Source organism: Manis javanica, chromosome 2 (assembly GCF_040802235.1).
Source record: "Manis javanica isolate MJ-LG chromosome 2, MJ_LKY, whole genome shotgun sequence".
In the NCBI taxonomy this organism is placed as follows: Eukaryota; Metazoa; Chordata; class Mammalia; order Pholidota; family Manidae; genus Manis; species Manis javanica.
The window spans coordinates 183,310,433-183,336,743 of NC_133157.1; the positions used below are offsets into that span (position 1 = coordinate 183,310,433).

The 26,311-nt window shown below is 33.2% G+C and overlaps 1 protein-coding gene across 4 annotated transcripts in view; it reads right to left on the reverse strand.

Annotated features, from left to right (window-relative positions):
• The window catches only part of STK3 (serine/threonine kinase 3), a 362,105-nt gene that overhangs the window by 211,541 nt on the left and 124,253 nt on the right, over positions 1 to 26,311 (reverse strand). The gene's annotated exons all lie outside the window — the stretch shown is intronic.

The following is a 26,311-nucleotide window of genomic DNA, read 5'->3' on the forward strand; positions in this document are numbered from 1 at the left end:
TACACTTGAAATTAAAAAACAAATGAAGAGGATGAATGGATAAACAAAATGTGCCATATACATACAATGTATATATATGTAATGTAAATAATAATTTAGCCTTAAAAAGTAAGGAAATCCTGTTATATGGATGAACCCTGAGGACTTATACTAAGCCAGTCACAAAAAGATAAATAATGTATGATTCCACTTTTAAAAGAGGTATCTATAAATTCATAAAAACACAAAGTAGAATGGTGGTTACTAGGGGCTGGGGGAAGAGTTATTTAACAGATATAGGGGTTCGGTCTTGCAAGAGAAAAAGGTTCTGGACATCTGCTGTACAGCAAAGTGAATATACTTAACACTACTGAACTGTAGTGAATGAAAAATAAAAAATTTGTAGCAAAATTGTTCTTATAGCAGAAGAAATATTGCAGATAAAACATATTTGTTAGGTGTTACAACTTTAAGGAATTCAAAAGGTTTTAATATCTGATATTCAATGCATATGATACAATGGCTCTTTCCATATCAATTCTGACAAATGCTACCAAATTTATTTATTAAAACTAGTCCCTCATCCATGCTCATCTGCCCCTTCTCCCACCAAAGTTCTGGGGTTCCAATCAAAGATCTGCTCTGAAGCCCTTTACTGAGGTACTCAGCCCCAGTATACACCTGTCATCCAGGAATGGTCAGTCAAGATAACCACATTAAGATTTTGTTTTTCTCCTCTTCTCTTTCCTTTGTCTGAAGAAACCACTGCTGCCTGGAAATTCCCCTCCCTCCATAAAAGTGAAGAAGAAATTTAGACATTCTCAAATAGATTAAAACCTGAGCGAATTCTTTGCTAGCGGACCTGCCCTACAAGAAATACCAAAGGGAGCCCTTCAGGCTGAAATGTAAGGACATTTCATTTCAGTAACATGAATCACACAATGAAATAAAGAGTACCACTAAAGGTAAACTACATAGGTAAATCTAAAAGAGAGCATAAATTTGTCTTTTGTTTGTAACTCTATATAACACTTCTGCCATGAATTTAAATCATAACCAAGAAAACAAAAGTACTTTATCTGAAAAAGTATTTTCTCTGAAAAGTAGAAAATGCTTAAAAACAAACGTGTGGTGAACTACACATCTCCATGTCACAGACATACAGTTACACTTATAACTTGATAGTTTGGCTCAGTGTGGTTTGAAAACACTAACCTGACCTTGTTCATTTTACCTCCTTTACATCTTTTGAATCTGTCCCCTTCTGTCACCATGGCTAACCATAATCCAGGTTGTCATCATTTCTGACCTGGATTATTGAGAGCTTCCTAATTGTAGACCGGCTCCACCCTAAACTTCCTACACTGCGGCCATTAGTGATATAACAACAATGGCTCCCCATAATCTTCATGGAGAAAGCAATGAAAATTCCCAGGACAAAATGCAATTCCCAGAATCAAATTCCAATGACACAGCCACTATATTTCTCTCCAGCTTGGCACAACACATATATAAATGATCTATACCTGCACTCCATGCTAGTGCTCCTGGGAACTAATCGGGACCCCACAATGTTTTTATGTCTCCCTTTACACATGCTACTTCCTCTGATCAGAAAAACCTTACCTTGTACTACAACCTCACCTCTCTTACAGTGAAGACTTCCTTTTCTTCAGGACTCAATACCTATACATAACTACAACCACTCCCACTCCCAGTAATGCTGGGTTTACATTTATCTAGACATAAGTGCCACAGTCCTTATCAAAATGTACTATAAAAACTTGCTTGCCAGTGTATCTTTCCCATAGACCATAAACTATTTAAGTATAAGGATTGCTTTTTTAGCCCTCTACATACACACAGTGCCTGGCATGGAGTAGATGGTTAATAAATGTTTGAAAAATGCATCAAAGGATGAAGCAGGTTGTATATTAACAGACCTATGGAGAAGCTGTTCAATTTTTACTTTGCATAACCAAATCATATATCTGAATTAATAATCTCATAAAACTGAAATATCAACATTAATCTTTACTAATTCTATAATGAGTAAAAATAAGTAAATAAGCTATAGTTCATAATTTTTGTAGATCAGTTTTCAAAAGGATTTCTTCTATTACAAGAAAGTGGAATCCAGCAAAAATATGGAGACTATCCCCTAAAGTTTTATAATCAAAACTGAGTTTCTTTCAAATTTTGATCCAGTATCCCCAAACAACCTTGCAGTAAATTAAACAGCATGACCTATGATTTATACATAGACCTCTACTCCATATGTACAAAAGATACATTAAACTTGCTTTACCTTACGGTAGATTAACAATATTAGAGAGATTTTTTTTTAAAACACTGTGGATTAAAAAGTGAAAACCTGAATTATTTACAGTGGAAAGTAAAGCTTAGATAACAATTACCAATAGCCTGAAAATGTGTTAAAAAGCCTTTGATACCACAAAATTTCCATAAGACCTAAGAATATGTAATATACTATATCCCAGGTTGTATTCCTAAAGTAGGAGAGAAAGGTCACGTAGTCTATAGCACTTTAGATTCAATGTGTCCTGACATAAAATAGAGCTAACAATAGTACTTCACCTCACATAACTGTTGAAAGGACTAGACTTTCACGTATTACACTTGGAATAGTACACAATACCTAGTAAAAACTCAGTAAATATCTAGGTTTTATTATTGATACTATAATTATTATGAAATACCATTGTTTTTTCATTGGTAAGATAGAACCTATGTTTAAAAAGAAAGACACAAGGCAAATTTAAATAAACAAAGACTCTCTGGTCTACACACCCAATCATTAAAAGTAAACCAAAATTTTGCAGGGTGAATATTTTTTTGGAAAATACAGGAATAAATCCCACTTGATCAAGGAAACTGTCAAAAGAATACATGTTAATCTAACAGGGCTTGCTCTTTAAATTGCCTATTATAAGATACTCAACTCTGGTCACTGGACATGGAAAATTAATCATTTTCAGCCAGTTGTTTTACTGCAAGTCTCAATTACCCACAACTAAAACAGCTACAATAATGACATTTCATGATGCCCCAAACACATGAATCAATGCTAGAGAAGAAATGAAACACTGCAGACCTTATTAGAAAAGGTAATGTTTGTGTTCGCTTTCCCTCCCTGCCACAGAGGTTTTAATAGTATAAACCTCACACATATTTTGACTCCTCAGAACTTCCCAGAAAAAAAAAGTTGTGCTGCCTTTTTTCTTTTTTAATCCCAATTGTCAGTAAATGAATGAAAGGAAGAATAGCATCCCAGAATGACTTTCTAAATCCAGATAATTTTTTTTTCTTTTTGCTGTCAGTTACTTTTCTAATTTCTAATTCTAATTCTAATAAAAATTTAAGCATAACCAAGAAAGACAAACTAAAATTACCCAGGGATTTTTATGCAAAACTTCCAACTGTATGTCCTAAACTCTTTTACTCCAAAGTGAGTTCACAAACTCTGACAGATATTTTATAACTCTGTTTAAATATTTAGTCAGTAAAAGAATGAAATTTAAAAAACTCAGAATGATTTCATTCTTCTCAAAACCAGGGTGGTCTATGGGCAATTTTGGTACCAGTGGTGTTGCCGGGGGAACAAAATGAAAACAGGTGCCATCAAATTCAAATTAAAGATTTAGTTCTATTTAAAACCACTTTAAGCAGTGTTTCCATAAACTTTCTAACTGATACTACCATAAATCTGACAATATTTTATAACAAAAAAAGGATTATAAATTGTCTGTAGACCATCAAATTTTAACTGTAACAAATTTAGACTGATTGGCAACACTTCCTTTTAAAAAACTTTCTTTCATTAAATATGCAGCATCATTTTAAAAACAGAATAAATATACAATAAAAAGGAAGTCAAAATAAGGCAACACAGCTAAACTGCTAGTCTTTTCTATAACATTTAACTTGTTTTGAATCTATATAGTTTCAAAGCACAAAAAATTTAAATTCAAAACATATAGAGAAAATGTTATGTAATTATGAAAATTATGAAAAGCTTAGCTCTTCCTCATAAATCATACTGTGGCATAAGCTTTACTATTAAACACTGAATGAAGTTTTCTCTACAAAAAACCCAGTAACTTTTATTTTAGTATTGAAAACAATAAAAATACTCGGCTTCTACCATAAAACAGTACTTTTTATTTTTTCTCCTAGATATGAAGCAAGTACTTCTTTATGTAAAAGTTAAAACCTTAAAAAGCAGACTACAGTATTAGACATTTTCTTACTTGTTTACTATGGTATCAGTGACAAAATATTTTGTTAAAAGTTTTATTCTAAGAAATGAGCTTAAAAAGAAATTTTTAGATAGGTGATAACTGCATATAGGTTGATGTTCTTGCTAAGACTAAGAGTCTTTCAGAAAGAGTTAAGTCCTCTGTAGTTAAATATAATGAAGATCCTAGACATACAGTTGAGATGAGAAGCACATTCTGCAGTACTACTTATTTACTTAGAAAATTATTTCTCTTTCTATCAGTTTTTACACTTGAAAATTTGTAGGGGGCATTTTACCTCACATGGATGAGAGTTCTTTTATTCTGATTATAAATAAATCAAACTCTGTTGTCATTTCAAATCTTTCAGACAGTTCAAAGTTTTATTTTTAGCAGTGCTCTGGGAAAACCCAAGTTGGTTCATGAGTTTAGAATCATAACTTACAGTCAGCGCCATTAGCTGGATACTCTCCAATGCTTAAGCACACTGAGGGTTTCATCAGCTAGTTCTCTGAAACGCTTAAAGTTTTCAGTATTAACAGTTACATGTCTTCAAAACTAATATTTCTAGTTTAAAAATTTCCCCCATTAAGTTATGTTTGCAAAAATAATAAAAGTAGAATCTTTCTTAGGTTAGCACTTTAAGTATTTGAATCACAAAAGAAAAATATACAATATTATATAAAGTTGACCAATGTAAAACTTCCTTTACAGTTGTGTTAGTTAAAGTTTCAAATAATCTCACTTGTATGTAATTATAAAATTACTGTACTGGTCTACTGCTTACTTTGAAAGTGATTAATCAAAGTCAGAGAAAGCCAACCATCAACTAAAGTGTGTTTCAAATTTCCTTCTCAGAGAAATGTCAAAAAAAGATGAGCCCATTTTACCTTAATTAAAACCTCACTTAGAAATACGAAATAAATGTTTTCTATTTAATTCCAATTATATTTCAATTGTGTCCAGCTTTCAAACTGCTTCTGCTACTTGATTACACGTGCCAAATTAATCTTTTCTTATGATTCATATAAACAGACTTAAAATCAAAAGACTTGGATATTTGTTATCTCGTACGTATACAGTATTTTACATCTTATTCTAATTCAAAGAGCTCATTAACAAATAATTACCTAGAAACAAAATAGCCTCAATTTATTAATGGCTCATTTATCTTTAATGCAGTGAATTACCTAAAAATACTTATTTTCTATTCTTCAAACTTTAGAAATCTTGATTTTTTTTAAATTCTTTTTTCTTATATTCTTCATTATCTCACAAAAGCACAGTAAATGTATTAGCCAAGATTTCTCATTTTGAAGCACCTTGCTGGAGGAGTCAGAGGTAATTCTTTCTGCAAGAATCAGGATATATGATAGCAACTCAGTCATAAACTACCCTACAGTCCTGTGACACAGGAAAGGCTCCCGTAATACCAGATGACCACCACAACATCAAATCCACAAAATACCCTTGGGTGAGTTTCAGATGTACGTGGCTGATGAATGCAGGAAGACTTGTCCTTTGGCATCCTAACATTCTTTGTACATCCTTTCAAAGAGTAAAAGGCAAGGGAAATAGATTTACCCAAAATATTTGTTTTACTAATAAGCAGCCATCTTCCAAAAATTAAAAGTGGAAATTTCTGAACGAAAGACACTTTCTTTCATGTCTTCTTAGAATACTTCAGAGATCAAGGAACTATGCCAAAAATCAATGAATAAGTAAGGTTATATAGAGCCAACAAAAGAATCAAGCAATATGTTCCACAACTGAAGGTAACACAATACCACTCCTGACAACCCACGAGTCAATCGAATCTTCACCTCATCCCTTTTCTTCACTCACCTCCTTTTTTATACTGTTCTGTTTATGGTCTAGCTGGTCAAAGGCATCTGAAAGCAGGAAAGACTCAGGGTGCCTTTCACATGAGAAAAGTAACTCGCTGATGAAATGGAGAAATGTTCAGAGAAGGCTCTCGCTCCCAGCATCCATCCACCATAAGCTCTACCATCTGTGTCTATAGCTGTAACTGTACTCACAGATTACTTTTGAATACTTTTCAAGGGTCTCACAATGACAAATATTTAAAAATTAGTACTTACTGCAAAGTTTAAAAAAGTAATAGAAAAGGAAAAAAAGAAAGTACTGACTGCTGATAAGTAACAATGTAGACACTAATAGAAATCATTAGATTTGTCAAATCCTTAGCCTCAATTAGAATTTAATCTAAGCCAGTCAATACTGTGTTTAAGTGTGAAAGAAACAGTCAATACTAAAGAACACATACAAAATGCTAGAAATATACTATTGACAAGGCAAATGAAAATAGGGAATGTTTAATAAAGTTCCCTGGGATGAGAACCTTCTCCTATAACATTTCTGTTAACTGTCTGATGTTCAGAAACTTCACCTAAGAAATCAGAGGACAGTCTTTATGACTAGAAGGGCTACCTCTTTACATGGAGAATTTGCACGTAGAACTATTTTCTAAATCCATTTGAGGAAAAAAACTCTCCCTTTACTAGGAGGGATAAAGCAAAGACCCAATTACAACTACATACAAAAGAAAATGCCATAAATTCAATAATAGTTCATATGAAAAAGAAATTAGCAATGTGGTTATTTGTATACATTTAAAGATAGTAGCAAATCACCTTTTAAATTATATAAAACAAAATGATTAAGGACTCATTGATAAACCTCTCTGAGATAAGTGTTGAGATCTTTGGATATAATTTTTTTCCTGTCTCAGGGGAAAGATGTTCTATAGTATCATATATCCAACATTAAGTCAAATTATGGCTCAAAATTTGTTTTACATAAAATCTCTCATTTACATGTCATCAAGCTATTTATTTGGAAAACACGACCATCTTTCTTGATGGCTCTAGCAGATTTAGAAGAGAAAAAGGTCTATGGTTTGTTCTGTTTTGTTGTACTCAAAGTTCAGCTAAAAGTAAAGGCCTATGAAAAAAATGCCTATTTCCTCAGAGGTTTCATAGCAATTCCTTCAATAAACCAAAAGGATGCTTTCTTTATTAGCCAAACCATATAATTTAAGAGTAACTGGTTATTTAAGATAATTACACTTTTCTCAAACAAAAAGTGGAAAGTTAGGCGGTAATAAGGCTAGTGATTAGAATTCTGGGAAGCTTCCAAATTTTGGCACATTCTGATCATCATGCTATTACTACTGCAGGGAGGGAGGACATTCTTGAACTTCTGATGAAGACTTAAATTTTACATTAAGAGAAGCCATCTAATGGCTGAGAAGTGTTCCACAGCTCCAAGAAGCAGCTACTACACACTGCTGTGCTTTTAAAAAAACACACACATTATTGACTTTGGGTGGAATTTAGCTCAAAAATGCCAAAGATAGTATCTATAATTAATGTTTGATCTTACATACTTTATGCATGGCCTCTAAACTTTCTCACTGCCCACACATTCAGTTATGCCACTTAAATTTTTCCAATTGTCACAGAATTCCGTTTTCAATTTGGTTCATCATATACTTACGATCTACCTCATACAAGGATGAATACAACACTACCTTACATCTAGGTTAAGAAGCCAGGACTCAGAGTCTATTGCCTGGGTTCTAAACTCCAGTTCTTCCAATTACTAGTTATTTGATCTCTCTATGCATTATTTTTATCTTCTATAAACCGTAGATAATAGTAATAATGCCTACTTTATAGGGCTTTTGTGAGGATTAAATGTTAGCACAAAATTCTTAGAACACAGTCATAAAAAGGAATAAAGTACTGATACGCTACAGTGTGGATTATGTCAAGTGAAAGAAGCCAGTCACAAGACCACATATTGCATTATTCCATTCAGATGAAATGTCCAGAACAAGTAAGTCCATAGAGATAGAATACATTAAGAGATAGAATGTGGACTGGTGGTTTCCAGGGTCTGGAAGAAGGGAAGAATGAGGACAAAGTACTTAACAAGTACTGAGTTTCACTTTGGCGTGGTAGAAATTTTCAGTAGTTGCACAACATTTTGTATGTACCAAATGCCACCTCACTGTTCACTTCAGAATGGTTAATTTTATGTTACATGAATTTCACCTCAATACATTTAACTTTAAAAGAAAGAAATAATAAACTATTTACACCTTCAAAAAACATTTGTAACAATGGGAGGCATACAGAAAAAGTTCGATACATTCAGCTATAGTAATCATTCTCCATGTCACAAAAACTAGTAAATATATAGGATACTATGTTATATTCCAAAAATTCAAACAATATACATCAGTTTAGAGTTTATGTTTAAAATATTCATTTTAACAACTTATTTTTTTAATTCAGCATGAAATTATGTAATTCATCTATGAGAAACTCATTTCTTCCAAAGAAAGACATTTGTACAGAAAATACATACAAAAAAAATTACTTTGTCTATTTGCTGTTCCACATTATCCAAGTTATAAATGTAATTTTGATATACAGTATTCATGTGTTTATCTGGGAAAAAAAGAGCTCAATTATTAATAAAATAAACACAAAATGATAACTAAAACATATTTGGTAAATTTAACCCTACAAATTATAAATACATTGTTATGCTCATATATTAAAATGTTATATGTAAAATAGCACTAAAAGACTCACACACATATTTACAAACTCAGTGGATGGTTCTATTTGTGATGAATGAGAAAAACTCCTAGTAATGCAAAACTAAATGGGAATCAAGAACTAAATCAGCCCAGGGAAAGCAAATTGTGAAAAAGGACATAAAATCATAAGGCTGTTTACAGCTATCAGAAATCACAAATTTATGTTCCTGTTTTAGGCAAAAAAATGATATAAGTAGAAAAAGTATTCCATATTTCAAATTCAAAGCATCTATCCTATAGTTTAGGGAGAACATGTCAGTAAATGAAGAGATCACAGTCAGCTCCCAAACTATCAAGTAGAGCAGCAAGAGCTCAAGTCTGAAACCCTTTACTTCAGGGTTACTTACTACTAAAAAAAACTATGTGAGGTATGTGGTGGGGACTTGATAATGGGGGGGAATCTAGTAACCACAGGTTGCTCATGTGACTGTATATTAATGATACCAAAATAAAATAAAATAAAATAAAAAAGAAACTATGAGGCACTTTCTACTAATATCTTAAAAGAAAAACCATGAAATATTCTGAAAGCATGAGAAGAGTTCATATTTTCCACTTCTTTGCCTATGTATTTGTTTTATTATTAGAAGGCTGTCTTTTTGTTTTCATTGTCATGCCTAATGTTTATATTATAAATTTCCATTAAATGTGTTACAAAAGGTTCTGTTGGGAATAACTATATTTCAATACACATATATAAATAACAAAAAAGAAAACTTAAATATTTTAATATGAAATTTAATTATTGAAATAAACTTTAAAATATTTTTTGTTGACATCAGTCAAAGAATTGAGGCATGATGCACATAACCTTTACTAGTTCAAAAGCTTAGAATTTAGGTCAAGCTTTTTAAAACAGCCAAATGTTTAACAATTGAATAAAAACATGCATTAAGTGTTCTATTAATAAAAACGGTTCAAATGAACAAGGTTTGCGGGAAATAAAGCATTCCACATTCTACATCACACATCAATATTGTTATTAGTATTACACTGCATGTGCTATGAGAAAGAACTTTACAACTATAAAGATTATTATTTTTTAAATGTTATCTTTCACTCCGAATATTAAGAAAACAAGTCAGTTCATTTCCTGGAATTATTTAAATGTGATTCACCCCAAACATAGAGACACAACTTTCTTTTATTTCATGAGTTCCATAAATATCTGAATTAAATAGTATGCATTCTGTATGCCCTCTGATCTATAGGTCTAATGTCAAAAGAATTGTGGAAAACTGTATGTTGGCTCCTCAAAAAATTAAACACAGAATTAATTGCATATCATCTAGCAATTGTGCTTCCAGGTATGTATCCAAAAGAATTAAAAGCAGGAACTCAAATCAATACTTGTACACCCATGTTCATAGTTAACAGCAGCATTATTCACAATAACCAAAATGTGGAAACAACCCAAATGTCCATCAACAGATGAACAGATAAACATAATGTAGTATATATGTACAATGGAATATTATTCAGCCTTTAAAAAAATGAAGTTTGGATACATGCTACAACACAGATAAACCTTGAAGACATTATGCTACATGAAAGAAGCCAGACACAAAAGGACAATATTGTATGTTCCACTTATGCGAGGTGCTTAGCAGAGTAAATTTATAGAAATGCATAGTAGAAAGGTGGTTACTCAGGACTGAGGAGACAGCGTAATAGTAGTTAAAGTTTAACAGGTACAGAGTTTCAGTTTAGGATGATGAAAATGTTCTAGAGGTGGATAGTGGTGATGGCTGAAGAATAATGTGAATGTACTTAACACACTTAAAAATAGTTTAAATGGTAAATTTTACATTATGGATAGTTAAACACAATATAAAAAGGAAAAAAATCTAAAAATTCTGGAAATGGATGATGGTGATGGTGATACAACAAAATGAATGTATGTCATTGAACTGTGCACTTAAAAATGTTAAAATGGTAAATTTTGTATTAAGTATTTTTTCCAACAATTTTTTTTTAAGTTGGGAGAAGTCCTTCAGTAATTAGTTTCACTCTGGATTAATTATTTTTAAAACGGGTCAGAATATAATTGCTAAGAAGTTTCTGATTACATTGCATTCAAAAGTCCTAAACAAGCACTCCTAAACCAAGCATTGCTTAGCAAAAGTATTAATGCCCTTCAACCCAATGACGCTAAGTCTGGCAACCATATAAAATGCTTACATTGCTTCTGCAGTGGTAAATGATGGACTCTTAAAATATAGCACTTGATGTTCAAGGCATGGGTGTGTTATAAACAGAATAGGCTTTAAATCCATTTTCCCCAAGGCTAATGACTGCACTTAGACCCTCAGTCACATTCCCTTCTGCCTTGACCAGGGCCCAGTTTCATTGTTTATCTTCCTTGGCCCCAGTCTTTACATCTTTTATCCTCTGCCTGGATCATCCTAAAATCGGATTCAATCCCCTAATCCCATTAAAACCTTTCTTCAACCCTGATATCGCCAAGCTTTCACCCTAATTTCTTTCCTCCTCTTGGCTGCCAAACAACTCAAATAGACTCTTACTGGTACTTCCCTACTTCCCATTCATTTCTTGATTCCTCAGATACTGTCTTCTGTCCCATCACTCGACTGAATTACACTCCTGTAAATCAAGCATGACCTTCAATCTGATAATCTCTTCATATTACCCAACCTAAAGGCAAAAAAGAAGACAAACATTCGTAAAAGGCCATTAATCACCTCCTTCTTAAAACTTTTCTCCCTTGCCTAAAACACCTTACTCTCCTAATTCTTCTCTTACTCTCTAGCTTCTCCTTTACATCCATCTGCTAGCTTCCCACATATGGGTAAATATTCTGTCCTTCATCTTTTTTTCCTTCTCTCTCCTAGAAACTTCTCAAATTTTGCTTCTTGAAACTTTGCAAAATATTTTATAAATGCAGAATACCATCAGCACAGAGATACTGGGAATCAGGTAGTTGGAGAATAATTTCACTCACTCCCGCAACTAATTAGCTGGCAATAAGATGAATGCCTCCCTACTGCACATGTATGTACCAGTGCTCAAGGTTAAGAAAACCACATTTGTATTTTTTGGCAGGTGAAATACATTTTAAGTGAAAAAAAACATTTACTATGTTTTCTTTTTTAAATGATTGTACTGCGAGAAGGAAGTATCTAACAATCTGTTCATTATTAATTGCATGTTTTCTGATATGGTTAATTATTTAGGCTTGATGCAATCATTCAGCTGGTTAAGACTGCTTACTGATACAAAATTAAAGATAGGATGTATAAATTGCAATGTAAATATCAGTTTCTTCAGGCTCAAAAATAATTTCCTCTAAGAGTCTCAAAATTTCTACATAGAAATAATACTTGTAGAAAAGAAAAAGAAAAACAAAGTCCATAGATAATTGATATGTTGTACCTCAATTTAGAGGTTGTCAGAATATTTATATTCCTTAAAAGCATAATTTATGTTAATTAATGAATAATTTATTAGAATAGAAAATTTAAACCAAGGACATTGTTATATACTTTGGGATTTGATTAGCAATTGCTTCTTTACCTCAATTGTTCCCTTTTGCCTTAAGTAAACTATTTATTTTAAAGCTTTATCATAAAAGCAGAATGTGTATGAAATTATTTCATTTAAGTAATTTTTTTAATGTTTTAAGGCTTTAAAAAAGATATGGGGAACTTATAAATAATACAGCACTAAATGAAAATGAAAACTACAAAACAATACAAATGATTCTAATTTAGTTTAAAAAACAGTATGTTCTTTTATATTTTTATACATGAGCATGATATATAAGCAAAGCAAACAGAATACCATAGATCAAAATGTAAACTGTAAATCTCTAGGCAGAACAAGTATAAGTGATTTTTATGTTCTTTTTTATACTCTGCTGTCTTTACACCTTCCTTCTTTCCTTTCTACAACAAACATGTATTACATTGGTAGTTGGGCTTCCTGTAAGAACAAACTCTATATTCCACTTAATTTTCTGCCTCCTATTTTGACAGAGTGGAAAAAGACCATTTTCCAAAGTTGTAAAGAAGAGCTTTTCAGCATTGTCAATGTTCTTGTGTACCTGATCCATTAACAAATCCTGTTACTGTACTTTTAAAACATACCACAAACCAACTACTAACTCAACATCTTCACTACTTTTACCACCCTCATCCAAGTCACAATCATCTCTTGTATGGTTTACACAATTACTCTAAGCTAGTTTACGTGATTCCTTCCACCTTTATAACATATCAGGCTATCTTCATGTCACTCCTCTACTCAAAAATCTTCAGTGACTTCTCATCTCATTCAGAAGAAAATCCTAAGTATTTACTGTGATCTCCAAGTCTCTGTGGTCTGTACCACAAGTTGCCAGGCACACTCCCACTTTAGGACCATAGAGCTTGCAGTTAGTTGCCTCTGCCTGGTATATTCTACACCCAGATATCCTCATTTCCTTCAAGTTGTTACTCAGTTGCTATCTTCTCAGTGAGGCCTTTGCTGACAATTCAGCAAAATACATCAACCACTCTACCCAGTCCTTGAGATTTTCTATCTTACTTTCCTATTTTATTTTCTCTACTGTAGGATTAATTACTATCTAACATACTAGATGGTGCATTTATTTCTCTTCTTTGTTTTCTCTCTCCCTCATTAGGAATATAGGCTCAATGAAGAGAAATTTTCATCTTTTTTCTTTTTACTGCTGCATCCTCAACATCTGGAAAAGTCCCTATCAGATAGCAGATGTTCAGTAGATATCTCATGATTTAATCAGTAGATGCATTCCTGTGTAAAGTCAAACCTTCTCAGTCATAGGAATAGTTGGCTCAACAAATGTCATTAAATAATGGCAACTCATTTACTCACATTCTGAAAATCAATACCTAAAATGACTTTATAGAGGACTAGAGACATATAGAATAGCTATTGTAAACAATTACATAGCCATATTTTCTCAAGCCTAAAAGGGAGCATAAAGGATCTTCTCTTCAAAGTTGAGGAATACAATTATGACCTGATTTGATGTATCAGAGGGGCTCTGGGAGATCATATTGCTGTTATTGTTGATACTAAAAAAGTAAGCAGTATTTTCTAAAACCATACTGTTACCCTTCTAAGTTTTCCACTGGAATATTCAATTCCAGTCTATGAGGCTAGATATAAAACTTTCCTTATGTATAAACAAAACAAGCTGAATATCATACTACTATGCACCTGAGTATCTATTATCTAAAAGATCTTGGGATGTTTTATAAACATCAATCAATGCTGTGCAAAGAAAGCTAAGGGAGAATAGGCAATTAGATATTGTGAAAAAATGGAGGCAATCAGAAGAAATACAGTCCATGGTGGCAGTGACACAAGCTAAGCAGGAGGTATGGATAATCTGGGTAAGTGCCATGGAAAAATAAATATCATGATTGGACTTGAGGCAAATGGAAACAGTTCAAATTGGCTTCATACAGTACTTTGTGGAACATATGATGTCCATATGTCCATTACCAACAAACTGAAACATGGAAAATAACAAAAGTCAATGTTGTGATGGCTATAAGAATACAACCAATGCCAGTCTCTGCCACACCACAGCAGCATAACTTACTACAGCTGCCAGGTAAGCTGGCTAAGAAGTCAGAAGCAATAAGAAAGGGAAAAAGCCTAAATAAAAACTGTTCTCTTTCCCAGACAGAAAAAGGCTAGGATCTACTAGAAAGTAGAATGTGGCTACAATAAAGGCTGAAAAGTAAAGTGCAACTTTTTTTTTTGCTGTAGACAATTTCCAAAAATATAAAATAGTTTAAACAGGTCAGCATTTTATCCAAAACTATAAATGACTTAAGATTCAAACAACTAAGTAAAATAACAGTGGATAGAATTAATAATACCCAAGCAAAAAAACTGTAAACATGACCTTCCAAGTTTGAAATACATAATAGTGAACTGAAACAAACTGACCAAAAGACATGCTGGGAATCCATTATGTTTTATGGCAGTGCTAATAAGCCTACCAAATTTTCTTTCCATATTCTCTAACCCACAAAGTGGTTCATCTTCAAGACACAATCATAGTTGATATAAAAGAAGTAGTGCTTAGGTAAATGTCATGAAGGACCAATTTATACAGCAAAGCCAAAACTATAAAAGCCTCAAAAAAAGCAATACTAACATTTTAGAGCCTATCTGGTGGTCCTGACCTTTTCAACCAATCAAAACCAGACATTCCCAGCCAGGTGAACTGCATAAAAATAATCTCAGCTCTAATTCAAAAATATATTGGTTGTCACTCACTGGAACTATATAGTAATAAAATCCAGCAGTTAAAAATACATAACTATTTTATAGTAAATATCAATGTCATTCCTGTTACAACCTGACTTCCCATTCTACCCTCAAGCCCCCAAACTTGAAACCAATACAATTTCTTGAGTAGCTGGAATGTGGTTAAGGAAAGGAAGCTATGCTTGTTTGTATGGAATCTGCCATTTCCTCCCTGCCAAAACACTTGTTTAAAAAGTCATGTAATATTTCTATTAAATTGTAAATGCAGCCGACAAGGAAATGGCCTACTGGCAGTGTATTACCTTTGTGGCAGTGCCAATGGGCCTACAGCAAAACAGTGCACATGATAATTTCAACATGCATTCCCAAGTAACAAAATTGGGCTTTACATAAATACCACAGAACCTGAGCAAGATCCAGAAAAAGCAATGAAAATTTGCCCAAGCTTTCATGCTTGCCTATATCAATTGTATGTCATAACTAAAGCAAAATAGAAAAGCATCTACATATGTCCAAGGAGCTTGTGAAGTTAGATCATATAACCCTGGGAAAACTATTTCAACTTAAATCAGTGTATTTCTTGTTAACCACTGTAACAACTCACTAATAAAAATTAAGAAAAACTGTGGGTATCAAATGAACCAAAATGTACTAACTACATACAAGTCCTTAAAGACCATAATGCAACTTACTAACAGGAACATATGTTCAGTGTAAGCCACAATTGTTATGTTAAATTACTTCTTCCTTTGATACCATTCACTTGATTACAGAATTTAAGAGATTCACAAACCTTCCAATTGAAATGGTGACCTTCAGTTTATAAGTCACTTACTGCAATACTTATAAAGTCACCACTGATCATTTATCCCTTACCTTTCATTACATAGCACAACTACATGTAATTATGCTATTTAAAAGGTCCCAGATGTAATGAAGATGATTCTATTGAAAACTAAGTTAACATAATCAAATAATTAATGTAATTAATATAGTCCCTTAGGACAAATGAAGAATTTAGGAAAAACACATAACTTCTTTAAAGTCAGATATGTCTTGCCTATCTTCATTTTTAAAAGTATGTCCAGCCATCATTTCAAAAGTCAATTATAGATAGAATTTCCTCCAAAAATATGAATTTTTAAGTGTTATACACTTGAATTACAGAGTCTACATCTGCGCCCAGATAACTCACAACCTCCCAATACATACACATTTAGATATTTATGTCTCCTAAAATAAGTGCTAGCTTAGGTCTCTAGACTAAACTTTAGTTTCTATGACTGGTTTAAAAACAAAACAAAACTTACTATGATCAGTACAGTAAGACCATATAATTGCTTTTCTAAGTCTTCAACAGGGCTTAACACTTAGATCCCCATTAACAAACCAAAGCTACTGTCCAGAGGCTAACACTAAGTGTGCTCACCAGTCTTTCTGATCTCCTTCAACAAGGGAATAGGATCTTAAAGTATCAAAAAAAAGTGTATAAATTATAGCAATTTTAAATGTAAGTTTAAAAAAATAAACTGCCCTTAGTAAAAGTTTGAAAGTTAGGCTATAAGCGATATAGGCCTTTCAAGTTGTATTTGATTAGCATTTACTTAACTTTCATTTTTCAGTTAAGTACAACATTTATTACTATAAGAAAGAAGAATCTGAGCCTGACACCACAGAAATATCTTTGAGTTAGGAAATCAAGCACATATTCGACAAAAATCTTTATTGGATGCTCTTACATATGTCATTCATCTAGGTTCAATGAGAAAGAAAACAATGAAACACACTTGCATTCAAAACTCATATTTAGGAGGAAAAGAAAGACAACTACATAATATTGATAATACACAGTAAAGTTAAAAAGTACCTTAAGAAAGTCATAGAAAAGGTGATACGAGAATTCAGAGAAAGAAACTTCTGACAGTAACTAGACATACCTAAAACTAACCTTTCCAGAGGTAAAAGGGTACTGGTTGGGGAAGGTCTCATAAATGCTCTATACATACATTTTTCCTGGTTCCAGATTAAAACACAGACCAATGATATGTTGTGATAAATAGTAAACAAAATTGTATCCTAAATACACAGTGTAACAAAAAATTCTCTTGAGGGTCAGTGATATTATTATTGATAGCCACAGTTCTGAATCACTTTGGATTGAGACACCCTTGTTGCAAGGAGCCTTTATTTTCACTTCATGAAAATTACAAATTCTTTCATCGAAAAAAATGCACATGTATACAAAAACTGATACATAAGTGCAAGTTCAGGAGGCCCACTGCCTGAATTCTCTACCCTCAAAACAGTTCATTCTACTTTCTTGTGAATCATGACTTCCACCATTGAGGTAGTATATAGTGAAAATGAAGTAGAAATCACAGTCTGATTTGACGTTAGAAAACAGAGTTCACATGGATCCCTGTCCTCATGGGTTCAGTATTTCCATATTGTTTCCAGTACAGGCTGTAGCAGTCATCTCAGCAGCCATAAACAAGGGCTTAAGAGCTCCAGCAACCTCCCCTGGCTGGCCATAAACTCCTTTGGGTACTGTGTAAGGTCCCAAACCTCCAATCTTACTGGACACCCTAAAACGAAATCAGGTGATGATGAAGCAACTGCCTGACCCTTTCCACTGCCAAAAGCTCCGTAAGTGAAGATGGGAAATACTATTAAATAAAGGCACCCTCTGCAAAAACCTGAATTCACTGATAGTGTCAATCAATGTGAGACTTAAAAAGTAACTCAATAGTTCTACCTAATACTTTTACAGTATTTAATACTTTGCACATATTGTTCATTTATATTATCTTACCTGATCTTCACAACTATGTGAAGTAGGCAAAGGACAGTCCATTACAAGTAATTCATAGATAACAAAATTGATTCAGAACTTGCTAATCTCAGACGCCAGGTCACATCACCACTATGTGGCGACAAGGTAAGCAGTATATGCGCAGATAATACTTTACGTATATTTTGTTTCAGTTTGTGTATGCATGTACACACACCCACACACATGATGGGTCACAATGTAAAATATATTTCATAGTGTGAATCACAGCCAAAAAAGTCTGAAATGTAAATGTCATCTTTCACATTAATAAATAAATTCAAATTATCTCTTATAAATGCTCTCACACAAATTCAGAGAAATAGTGCCTTTGTCAGTATCCCTCATTAAAATCTTAAGAAGATGGATTCTATTATAATTCTTCCTCAATAATTATTACTCTAAGCAATACTTAATGTAAACATGTCTCCAAAACTATAATTCACATTCATGTAGTTTGTATGTCAGCAGGAAATGATGATTGCTTCCTCAATTGTTACTAACCTAATCCAGTTTACAGAGTACTTGGCAATACCAACAGCAAGGTTTGAATATAAATTCACAGTGGGAATTTGCCTTCCCTGGGAAAGCCTCAGAGGTGACCCCAGCAGGCTTAATCAAGAGAAGCTGAGATCTGTTCATTCTGCCCTCCCTGCTTGTTCATCTCTTCCAGAATAATAACTCTGACTGGACAGAAATATGTTGAAACTCAGCATAATAAGCCTTAATCCCCAATTTAGGGGCTAGAATGCCTGGTACTCCCACATGTATTAGGAGTACAGGGCAGAAGAACTGTAACCTTCACAGAGAGTAAAAAACCGTATGTCCTGGAAATAGTACTGAAATTCCCAATGATACAATTTGTCCCACTCCTATGGATCCTTGGCTACTTCTAATCTGAAAGTGTTGTTAATAGAATCTGGGTACCACTTAATCAGGCAGAAAAAACATAGGCTACAGATAGGAAGGAAGGCAATACAAAAAGAAAGCAAACCACAGGGAAAGCAAAGCAAAGGTGGGGACAGGACTGCGTAAGCATTCCTGTACACGTGCTGCCAGAGGCAGGGAAAAGTCAGAGCAAGTAAAGGTAGAAGTGGGAAGAAGAGGAAAAAAGTAAGATGACGATAAATTCAAAGGAGAAACACAAGTGATATATGTAATGACAAAATAATAAAACTCTCTATGGCCATCTTACCCTATATAATTCTTAATATACATACATATAATTGAATAAAAGTTGTTACAGTGTATGGTCTCATATCCTAAACAACTAAATATATCTATCTACTCCCCTACACACACACACACACACACACACACACACACACACACACAAATGGCTAGGTAATTTTAACATAAGAATGCGAGTTTCACTGGGCTGGAAGTTCCAAGAGAACAGGAAATGTGTCTGCTCTGCTTATCACTACACCTCAAAGTATACAACTGGTATATGAAAAATGTGCACCAAAAATGTGTAGAAGGAAATAAAGGAAAGAAGAATAGAAATAAAAGAATACAGGAAGAAAATTCCAGTACTTGTCTTCAAAACATCCATTCTTAAATGACATTTAGTTTCTCTAACACAAAATAACCAATTTAGGACAACAGATATACTCTCCAACTGGTCCTGATCAAATGCCCTGCCTCCACACTATGATATGCATTTCTTCTATTTTAACATTAATAGTATGTCAAAAATATTTTAATATTAATGAGTAAATTTCATATTACTGCTAAATGGTTATGTCCACCATAAAAATATACATAATAACATGGAAGATAAGTTTCAAGAGTATTATTCTCATTACCAAAGGAGTTATCAAAAATTATTTTTTTAAATCCAAAGAATTTTAAATGCTGATTTACAACCATTAAATATTTGCAACTTATTCAAAAAGCTCTATTAAATAAAGCAAAGTAATATATATAATTAAATATAAATAAGTAATCCTCTACTTGTAGATGAGATAAGTCATTTGCATATAGACAGGGAGTGAAAACTATTTTGATTCAATGACCTCCCAATGGACTTATTACAAAGAAAGAATTACTAATGGACTTAGAGAGTGCAAAAAGTGATGGGGGAACAACTGGAATTAACAGAGGCAGTGAAAAGTCAAAGGACTAGGAGATGTCAGCCAGCAAACATTAAAAGGCAAAATAATATTAGAAAGGAGTCAATAAAAATGAAACCAGAAACTCAACAACAAACAAAAACAATTAAAAATAGGTGAATGATTTGTATAAACATTTCTCCAAAGAAGATACACAAATGGACAATACCACATGAAAAGATGCTCAACATCACTAGTTATTAGGGCAATGCAAATCAAAAGCACAATGAGATATCACTTCACACCTATTAAAATGGCTACCAAAACAACAAAAAATAACCATTGACAAAAATTTGGAGAACCCTTGTACATTGCCAGATGCCCCAGGGAATGTAAAATGGTACAGCCACTGTGAAAAACAGTATGGAGATTCCTCAAAATTTAAATATAAACCATATGATCCAGCAATCCCAGTTCTGGGTAAATCCCAGTTCTACGGTAAAAAAAAAAAACCATAAGAACTGAAAGTAGTTTCAAAGAGATAACTGTACACTCACGTTCATAGTGTACACTCACATTCATAGTAGCATTATACACAACAGCCAAAAGATGAAGCAACCCAAGTGTCCATTAACAGATGAATGGATAAACAAATGTGGTATACATACAATGGAATATTATTCAGCCTTAAAAAAGAATGAAATTTTGATAAATGCCACAATATTGATGAACCTTGAAATCATTACACTAACTAAAAGAAGTCAAACACAAAAGGACAAATATTGTATAATTCCACTCACCTGAAGTAGATAGAATAGTTGGATTCAGAGACAGAAACTAGAATAGTGTTTATGAGTCACTGAGGGGAGAGAATAATGAAGTCATTGTTTAACAGGCAGAGCATCAGTTTGGGATGATAAAAATATCTGGAAATGGACAGTGTAATGGATGCACAACAATATGAATGTACTTAATGCCAAAGAATTCTATAGTTAAAAATGGTTAAAATGACAAATGTTACATTATGTATATTTTACCACAATAAAAAAAAATGAGAACAGAAAGACAAAGAGATACATCCTAAAATCAGTCATTATGAATCTTAAACTATATATAATTTAAAAGAAGAGAATAGATTATACAGGGTAGAGAGGGTTGAATAGTGGCCCCCTATTCATAATGAAATGTCCATGCCCAAATCCCCAGAGCCTCTGAATAGAAAAACCTTAGTAAAAAAAAAAACGATCTTTGCAGATATACCTAAAGGAGGAGATCATCCTGGAGTATTCTAACAGGCCCTAAATCCAATGACAAGTGTCCTTTTAACAGAAAGGCAGAGGCAAATTTGACGAGAAGGTAATAAAGATGTAGGGACATTAGTGATGCCGCTACAATCCAAGGAATACCAAAAATTGCCAGCAGCCACCAAAAGCTGGAAGAAGAAAACGGATTCTCCTTTACAGCATCTGGAGGAAGTACAGCCCTATCAACTCTTGATTTCAGGTCTCCAAAATTATGAGAGAATATATTTCTGTTGTTTTAAGCCACCAAATTTGTGGTAATTTCTTAAAACAACCCTAGAAAACTATTACAGGGGTAAAAAAGACAAAATAAAGAGTAAAGAAGTGGGCCTCATAAGCATAGAACATATCACTCAAAGGAAAATTTAACCACAAACAAGAGAAAATGGGGAGACCTGGGCTTCACCACTAAGCCACAGCCCACAGCCACATGATGTTCAGGAGCAGAAGTACTGAAAACAAAGTGCAGAAGCCCCTCCTTCTGAGTAGGGCAGCAGTCAGTTTACCTGTATGCTCCTGGCCCATGGGCTCAGGAATCTGGTGCAGCACCCTACAGGGGCACCAAGATATCAGACCACAGGATAGGCTGCACCCTGCTATATCAGGCTTTAAGAGAGAGGTCTTCACTTACTCTCCTACCAGTAAGTTTAAATTCTGTGAATTGACAGTCTCATTCTTTCATCTATTTCCAAACGAAATAAACATACTTGTCCTTTGTCTCCCATATTTAATGTTTGTGAGGAATCTTCCAAGAGGCAGTGCCATGCATACACACTAAGATGCCCCAGGTGTCAGCTGAGCCACGTACAGTAGGAACTGAGAGGTGGCAGATGTTTAAGTGACCTGGGTACCACACTAACTACTACCCAGGCTCAAGCCCAGGTTTTCAGAACTTCTCAACCAAATTTTATTATTGATTGGGCAGGGAGGAAGTCATTGGCTCATTTTTATTCTTTTAATTAAAAAATGGTTAACTCACTCCTTTAATATGGATACAACTATCTTTTTTTGTATGTCTTTCTTGCTTTAGGAACTCATGTTGGATTAGGAATATACTTGGTTATGAAAAGAGTAGGCTATGTAATGTGCAATGGGGGATAGATAGTACTGTATGTTTTATTTTTTAATATCACTATAGTGACTTTTGTTTCTAAAGTCTGTTTTTACCTTGCATATCCTAGAGTGTTTATTTCATGTATTATAATGCATGGTTTCTCAAAAAAAAAAAAGTGGGGTGGCAGAGCGGTTAGTTAGGAAAAATTGTAAGGTTAAGGGAAAAGTTTTCAGGAAAGAAAGATAACATGTATTTTCAAAAGTATCATTCATCAAAAATAACTTTTCCATGTTGAAAATATCTACAGGGTTCCTTTCTTCATAAATAAGTGGTATGAGGTCTCATTATAAAGACAGAGAGACTTTTTGTAGTCCAAAATAACTCCTAATTTAGTTTTAAGCAAAAATTGTCAAGCTGCATATAAGGTGAATTCTAGAAAACTGACATTTAAGTGGCTCCAATGGCCTCCATTTGATAAATTTTCCTAAAATATACTATATATTTGTACATCTTATTTTTAGAAGGTAATAAACATTTAGAATTATATTGTGCAGAAGTAAAATTCTTCACTTGATTTTTACTGTCCTTCCTTCAAGTTATCTCAATGTCAAGGTATCAGTCACTTGGCCTGCTGTCCTTAGTCTGACTCAAATAGTTCTTTTCTTACAACCCCTTCACTATGGTGAGCAATGGGTAACTAAACAAAAGATTTTTAAAAAAAAAGCAAAACTGTATTATAAAGAACCAATTGCATCATAGTGATAGATATTTAGAAAAATGGTATTACTCACTCGTTTTGATTTTTTTGTAATTATTTCCTAAAGAGCTGAGGAAGAGATAGATCTCCACAGAAATGTATGGTTAACTGAATTCAAAATTAAAGCTTTTAGTCTTTTATTTATTTAACTGACCAAAATCAATTCAGTGACTTCATATTTAACTTTTTTAAATAAAATGGTCTTGATAAAATTTCACTAAACATTTTGAGCAGATTTATGTCCATTTGCCATTACTCATTAATTTTAACAGCTAGATATGAATTTATAAGCACATTTTCATTTCTTTCCTGTTTATATAGTTTTACACATATTGTATTTCATCATTACCCTTTACTAGACACATAATAATTACTATCTACCACAGTGACGATTTAGTTTGCAGACACTACAAGTCTCTCTTATAAAAAAGTTTTAGTCAAAACAACAAATTTAGCTTATCTCTTGACATCAAACAAATCCAGTGTTTTTAAGAGCTCTTTTTATTTGGAAATTTCTCCTTGAATATCTATATTCCAAATACCTCTTTATTCTTTCTCAGGAATGATTAAAGAAAGTAGTAATCTTTGATAAAATGGTAAAAACAATTTGATATAAAACAAATGACCTCAGCCTTCACACCCTCAAAAGACACATTCTCAATTAATTGCCAAGTTCCAATTAAGCACTTTCATTTTCTAATTTAGTGTCATCTTTCAGTTCTTCATATCCCCCAGACTATGAAACTCAAAACATATTCCCTACAAAAAGCTAACCATTGAAAAACAGATATTATTTGTGACTATTTAAGCAGGAGCAGGACCATTCTAGATTGTCCAAACCTGATGCATCTCTTCTGCCCCTAATTCTTGCAGGCCTGAGCAAGCATGTGTCAGAAGCAGGCCTGGGGGCTGAGCATAGTAAAAGAATGGTCTGACTGAGAAAATGGCCAGGAAATCAATTTCCCGTTTACTCAGTCTAGAGTCAAGACTGCTGTTCTGGAGTTGTTCTTATTATATACATCTGGAGGGCAGGCATAGTTGAAAGGGCTACAACCTTGCAAGAATGGCTTTGAAAGGGAATTTCAGATAGACTCCTTACCCCAATCAGGCAATATCAACAGTGGATGTGAAGGCTAGAGAAGCTGGCCCACCGCATGCTAACTTAATCTCCTCTTCTAACCATCTATATCAAGTTAGCTGTATACTGTCCTTCATGTAAAAGAACTAGCATTCTTCGCCTCCATTTGTCATCCTGGTCTTTCCATCAATCACATTTTCACCAACTGTGATGACTTTGTAAACTACTGTTATTTCATAAGCCTACGTTGCTACCAAAAAAAAAGTGAACAAAAACAAAAACTTAAATATGTCCATAATCCTTGCCACTCTAGAAAATTTAGAAAATTCATATTTTAAATTAATAACTATAATTATGAGATTAAAATTTGTGCAGAGTTTTTATTTTTGTGAGCTAATCCTTCATTTGCAAACAGTTGAGATATAAACACAGAAGTTATTTCTTTAGTGTCTAGACAAGAACCAGACTAGCTAGAGTTTATTTAATACAGAACAATGATGATATCGAGGAAAAGCACTTACATGACTGAACTGCAAGCTAAACAACATTTTTTTTAAAAGGAACACCATTTTTACTTGAGACAACTGATAAAAAAAACTATGGTTACTGACACTTGGATTCAAAAGTGAGCCAAGTGCATCTGTCATGTCAAGGAAACTATAGTATTTGGTGGCAATGATAAAATTTCAGCTTATAAGTGAAGACTCAAATTTTGGAAAATTTATTTCTGACACATGAGAGTTTCCCAATACTTAAAATTCACACTCTTCTATGTAGTCATTCACAAACCTGAGAAAAGTTTAAATAATGATAACATAATTTAAATACCAATTTAAAACCATGTTATGTTTGGAAATGCACAAGGCAACACTTGATTAAACTGTCCAAAAAACTGTAGAGTCAAGTATTGTCTATGTACAAATTGTGAGGAAAAAAAGAAATCTACTTAGGTGGTGGCTGTCAAGGAAGGCTCTATATAGAAATGATATCTGAGTTGGGACTTGAAAAAGGGTAGGATTTGGAATGGTAGAAAAAAGTGAGTAAGGCATCTTAGAAAGTCTACAAGATATGGATAGATACACAGAATTTGAAAGGGAAATACTATCTTCAAGTATATTTTTACTATTTCATATGTTAAATCATTTTTTAAGGTACTAGAAGTCAGAGGCCATACGTTGTAATTCTTTGTTATCTGCTAGACAGACTAGTATGAGGTCAAATTTAATATGTTGAACTAATTGGTTGGAAAAAGATGATTTACATAAGGTCAAAGCAGAATAATAATAATCTAAATCCTGGGTTAAATCTCAGCTATGGAACTTAGGTAGGTTGTCTTGGATAATTCGGTTAACCTCACCGACTCAAACTGAAATACATCTAGTTCAAGGATCATCTTGAAGGTATATACTTCATCCTAACTAAAAGTACCAAAGATAACAAATAATCAAAAGTGAAATAAGAATGTACATAGCTGATTTTATTCTGTCCTTGTTATTTTTCATGTTATTTTAAAACAAACAATTTATGTTTTTATTTTTCACTTTAGCAAAAGGAATTTATATGCACAAGGAAAATAACACATATTATATATACAGTTGTATTACTCAAAGAATTCCCTCAAAGTGCCAGGTAGAATTTGCAGGGTGAATAGAGAAAAAATTTTTAAAAATTTTAAATATTTTCCATATAGTACACTGTACTTATGTTACTGAAATTCAATCCACAATAGCGTTATAAAATCAGAAATAATTCCAATTTATTATTTTTCAGATCATTCTAAGACACTGCATTCTTTTTCTTCCCATCTATTTACTTCACACATTTCTCCCATCACCCTGACACTACTTTTCTTTTTTTCTATACACACACACACACACACACTTTTCTCGTCTTCATTCCTGTATCTTTTCGAGGTGATTATAGCCACTAGAGGGCAATAAGTTTACAGAGATAGATGTAGTTATCTCTAAGAAATTGAGATTTGCATACTAACAAACCTAAAACTGTATTATCACAAACCCTACAGAATAGGCAATTAAAGTCAATATTCAAGGTATATACTTCAAACTCAAAAGTCATCTTGGAAAAGGAGTTCATAG